The sequence below is a fragment of the Hordeum vulgare genome, chromosome 2H (genome assembly GCF_904849725.1).
Source record: "Hordeum vulgare subsp. vulgare chromosome 2H, MorexV3_pseudomolecules_assembly, whole genome shotgun sequence".
Classification (NCBI taxonomy): Eukaryota; Viridiplantae; Streptophyta; class Magnoliopsida; order Poales; family Poaceae; genus Hordeum; species Hordeum vulgare.
The window spans coordinates 578,192,368-578,198,367 of NC_058519.1; positions in this window are offsets into that span (position 1 = coordinate 578,192,368).

Here is a 6,000-nt window from a genome sequence, read left to right on the forward strand (position 1 = left end):
GCTGGAGCCGAGAACAACAATCCATCTTTCGCTAACTAAGCATGTTTTTTTTGAGAAACGCTAAGGAAGCCTAATACTACTGCATAATAAATTGGAGGCCCCAAAAAACCTGGGGGCCTTGTGCGCCCGCACAGGTTGCACCCCCCTAGGACCGGCCCTGCATTCACATGTCCAGTGGCCATTAACATCAACATGGAAAAGCACTTTCATTTTTTTGACCCCCGCGTCGCTCCGCCTAGGCGACTCAGGGGGCAACCTAGCCAGCGCTGCCGCCGCCTCCACCTACACCCTCCCTTCCACGTGCCGCCTGTCAGGCCCCAACTGAAGCTCCTGTCCTGTGGAGGCAACGAATGAACTCATTTCGAATTCAATACTGGCGCCAAGCAACCACGACCGCTCATCTCCGATCCAACGCTCCGAAGTGCAGCATACCGCTTCGCTCCGAAGTGCAACATACCGCTTCGCTGGGATTGAAGCTGCTGGAGGCGTTGATCTCCGATCCGATGGCCAACTCACCTCCGTGTTCTGCTGACGCCATGAGCTTCTGCAGAAGAGCGCACCATCGTCTTTTACCGCTTTTCCTGAATTTTTACCCCGTTTTGTAAGGCTATAAAGCCATTGATTCCAGCTTGATAGAGCTCTATCATATGTAGGGTTTCCCCCATCGCACCGCCATTGTTCCTGGACGGCTTAGATGCCTTTGGTTGTAAGATAAATCATCGGCTATTCGCCCCTGAAATGCAAATGAACCCCTCTCTGAACTTCAGCTTGTGTTCGTCACGATCAACTGGGTCTGACAAGTGGTAATCAGAGTGTTCGTCCTCGGCGGCGTCTTGGATCTGGAGGCCGAGAAGGAGTTGGAGGAGCTGTAAAATCCTCCTTTTACCCTCCGATCACGGCGGTGGTGTTCTTTGGTGGCGCAGGAGGCGGTGATGTTCGGTACATGTCTGGTATTGGTAAGTGGTTGCTCAAGCTCCTTGCTTGCGTGATGAAATCCCACCTCCCACCTAGATCCGGTGTACTTTGGCGGCGTGGCGACGGTGGCGGTGCAGGCGGTGGGAGGATCTACAACAAAGAGGTCATGTTGCAGCCCGAGTTGTCGTAAAATTCGTCCCTTTTGTGTTGTCGATCTCCCTACAGTAAGGTAACTCGACTCCTTGCCAGTATAAACCCTCCGTGTAGCAGTTCTCTATGATGACTGGCCTGGGTGATTCTTCCTCCACCGACCAGCTCGAGCTCACCTCCCTGCAGCTAGATGTGCAGCTGCTCCAGAAAAACAAAGAGTAGGAACGTTTGGAATTTGAAGAATTCAGAAAGTATGTGCAAGAAAATTTTCAATCAGTGCAAAAGTCCTTGGGAGATTTACAAGGATCCCTTACAAACTTCCTATGTGGTTTTCCTAAACCAAGAGAAACAAATCACAGCCCACTAGAAGTTGCTCAAGCTAGTGGCATTGCACACGCTCCACAAGGCCCAACTCAAAGGTTTCAAGATCTTATGAAGTCACCTGCCACGGTGGGATCTGCCACTCTGGTGGACAAACACACTTGCAAAGAGCTCAATCTGGATGGAAGCAACAAGCCCCCTTACATGCACCCACACTTTGCTGACAAACAACGTCCCCAAGATGCCAAAAATCAACAGATAGCTGGGCAGGGTCAGCAGGTAGTTCACCTAGAACAGGAGCAAGGAGAGGGGCAGAATACAAACATGGACAGAAGATTAGCAGCACCAGAAAGAGATCTGGGTCAGGACAACAGAAGGCAGTCAACCCTAGTTAAACATGCTAAATATAACATCCCTGAATTTGATGGCATGGGCACTGACTCTTGGATCCAAACTATTGAAATGTACTTTGAAGCTGCAAGAACTCCAATGGAGCAGAAAACTGAAATTGTTGTTACTTATTTAAAAGGGCCTGCTATTGAATGGTGGAGAGACACTGGAATGACCGGTAATGCTATACCCTGGTACAGGTTCTGTAGATTTGTGGGAGACAGATTTTCAGAATCTTCAGTCTGTGACAATGTAAGAGCTTTCCATAACCTATCTCAGACTGGCACAGTAAGTGAATATGTACTCAAGTTTGAGCAAGCAATGAACCTTATGAGGAGGGATAACCCATTGTTGCCCAATGATTACTATAAGAACAGTTTCATCACTGGACTGCATGACAGTATACAACATCATGTTCAATGTCAAGAACTTCCTGATCTGCAAAAGGCTATGTGGTTAGCTAGCAGAATGGAACAAGCTCAACCCCAAAAGAAACTAGTTTTCTCCCCTACCTACTTCTCGCAAGCTAGGAAACAGTTACAGTTTGACCTTGGTAAAAACAACCCTATCAATACTGCTTCAATAATCCAACAAGCAAGAGCGAAGGGAATCTGTTACAGGTGTAAGGAGCCCTGGTTCCCTGGCCATAAGAAAGTCTGTAAACTTGCAAACCAAGCTCAAATTCAAGCTCTCCAAGAATCTTGCCCAGAAGATGCCGAGCTGGTTTATTATACTGAGGTTACCGAGGAAGGTGAACCTCCCCCCCACCTGAATTGGATGACACACCTCTCCAAATATCCATGCATGCACTGATGGGTTTAAGCACTTCCAGAAAATTGAGTTTCACAGCTACTGTTATGCTTGGCAACACCCCTGCTACTGCTCTCATTGATAGTGGCAGTACTGCTACTTTCATCACTCCAAAAGTAGCTGCCTTAGCAAAATGTTCCTTAAATCCTACAAAAAGAAAACAGGTTCTGGTTGCTAATGGTGAAACACTCTGGTCTGAGTTTATTGCACTACACCCCCATTCTCCATGCAAGGCACAAATTTTCTACTAATTTGAGAGTCCTACAACTCCAAGGGTATGATGTAATTCTGGGAGCTGACTGGATGGCTTCTTTCAGCCCAGTAGAATTAGACTTTGATGAAATGCAGGTCAAGTTAACATTAAAGAATGGAGAAAAGAAAATCTTAAGGATGAAAGTTTCCCCACTGCCCCTGTGAAAGAACTCGACACTAAGGAAAATCTCTCTACAAAACCGATGTGTGGAGCTGTCCTATTCCTGAACAAAATTTATGTGGTAGAACCAGTTGAAAATGTGGTACCTGAACCAGTGCAACAGATATTAAATAAATTTTCCCCTGTCTTTAGTACCCCTTCAACTCTACCCCCCAAAAGGTCCATAGATCATGTTATCACATTCACCCGTGAGGCTAAGATTATAAATCAGAGACCTTACATGCTTCCACACCACCAGAAAGGTATCATGGAAGGCATTGTTAAGGACATGATCAAAACCAAAGTGATAAGAGATAGCAACAACCCTTATTCCTCCCGTGCTTTGTTGGTCAAGAAGAAAGACAGGACCTCGAGATTGGTGAATGATTTCAGAAAAGTGAATGAGCAAACTGTCAAAAATAAGTACCCCATTCCTGTCATTGAGGACCCGCTAGATGAATTGAAAGGAGCTATTGTCTTCTCCAAGTTGGATTTAAGAAGTGGCTACCATCAAATCAGAATGAAAGAAGAAGATATTCCAAAAACTGCATTCAGTACTCATTGTGGACACTATGAATATCTAGTCATGCCTTTTTGGATTGACTAATGCCCCTGCTACATTCCAAATGCTCATGAATACTATCTTGGCTCCTTATTTGAGAAAATTTGTATTAGTGTTCTTTGATGACATCCTCATCTATAGCAGGAATATGAAAGAACATCTGGAACACTTGCAACTAGTTTTGCAAGCTCTGCAGGCAAATCAACTATTTGCAAAACTAACCAAATGCTCCTTTTCACAAAATCAAGTGGAGTATTTGGGCCATGTAATCAGAGGGGATGGAGTGGCAACTGATCCCACAAAGATTGAAGCTATTGCACAATGGCCCACTCCTGAAAATGTCACCCAACTAAGGAGTTTTCTGGGTCTTACTAGGTACTATAGAAGATTCATCCAAAACTATGGATATATCTGTAAACCTCTTTATCAATCACCGAAGAAGGACAATTTTAAATGGGGCAATGAGCAAATGATGGCCTTCAACTCCTTGAAGAACAAGATGACCCAAGCCCCTGTCCTTGCCCTCCTTGATTTTTTACTACATTCATCCTGGAAACACATGCCTGTGCTTATGGAACTGGAGCTGTACTCATGCAGGAGGGAAGACCTCTGTCATTCTTCAGTAAAACTATTGGCCCCAAAGCTGCTGCTATGTCTACTTATGACAAAAAAGCTATGGCTATTATTGCAGCATTGAAACACTGGAAGCACTATTTTGCCGCCTCTTCCTTAATCATCAGAACAGATCAACAAAGCTTAAACTACATTCAAGAGTAGAAGCTCACTGAAGGGATCCAACACAAGTTGCTGATCAAATTACTGGGCTACAATTTCAAGGTGGAATACAAGCAAGGTAAAAACAACAAAGTTGCTGGTGCTTTATCAAGGGTGAAATACAGGTTACACTCATTGGTTGCTAGCCAAGCAAAACCAGCTTGGATTTCTGAAGTTCTCTCAAGCTACTCCCAAGATCAGAAATGCAAAGACCTACTTTCCCAGCTAGCAACCTCTGTTAATTCTATCCCCAACTATGCTCTACAACAGGGAATCTTGAGATACAAGAACAATATTGTCATTGGTAATGGCAACAACCTCAGATCTAAACTAGTGGCTGCCCTCCATAACTCTGAATTGGGTGGTCACTCTGGGCACAAAGCAACATACCAAAGACTCAAACTCCTGTTCCATTGGCCTGGAATGAAACAATTCACTGTGGACTACATCAAGCAGTGCCCAACTTGTCAAATCAACAAAACTGAGCACTGCAAATACCCTGGATTGTTGCAACCTCTCCCTGTCCCTGATTTTTCTTGGTGCCAAATCAACATGGATTTCATTGAAGGACTCCCTACTTCTCAGAACAAGGACATGATCTTGGTGGTGGTTGATAGATTCACCAAATATGGGCACTTCATTGCCCTAAAACACCCAATCACTCTCAGCTCTGTAGCAACTGCTTTCACTGATAACATCTTCAAACTTCATGGTCTACCTTCTGTCATTGTCACTGACAGGGACGAAATCTTCACAAGCCATTTATGACAGGAACTTTTCAAGAGGTTGGGCATCAAACTACACATGAGTACTTCATATCATCCTCAGTCAGATGGGCAAACTGGAAAATTACCTCAGATCTATGGCATTCCTACAACCCAAGAAGTGGATGAAATGGCTCCCTCTAGCTGAATGGTGGTACAACACCAGCTACCACACTTCCTTGAAGATAACACCCTTCCAAGCTCTATAAAACAGATCTCCCACCATGATAGCCGAAGCTGCTCTATATCCTGTTGATCAAACTCAAGAGTTCTCTTATATTCTCACTGCTGAACAGATTGGGGCACAGATCAAAGCAAATCTACTGAAGGCTAAGGAAAGGATGAAGCACTATGCTGATAAAAAGAGGTCAGAAAGATCACTTGAAGTGGGGGACATGGTCTATCTGAAACTACAACCCTATAGACATACTACACTCAGCATTCACAGATGCCTCAAGTTGCACTCGAAATATTATGGACCTTTTCGTATCATCAAGAGAATTGGCCCGGTGGCTTACAAATTGCTATTGCCAGATCATTGCAAGCTTCACCAAACCTTCCATGTCAGCCAACTGAAGAAACATCTGGCCCCTACAACAATTCCCAACCCAAACCTACCTCTTATACATGAGAATGGGACAATCCTGCTTGAGCCAGAAAAGATTTTGGAAAGGAAGCTAATCCCCAGAGTCCAGGATGATATCCAGGTTCCTATCATTCGTTGGCTGGTCAAGTAGGCAAATCTTGAAGCTGAGCATGCCACATGGGAGGACGCTTCGTTCATTCAAAAGATTTTTCCAGCTTTCGACCCTGTGGACAGGTCTAGTGTCGAGCCGGGGGAGTTTTCAGGCCCCAACTGAAGCTCGTGTGCTGCGGAGGCAACGAATGGACTCACTTCGAAT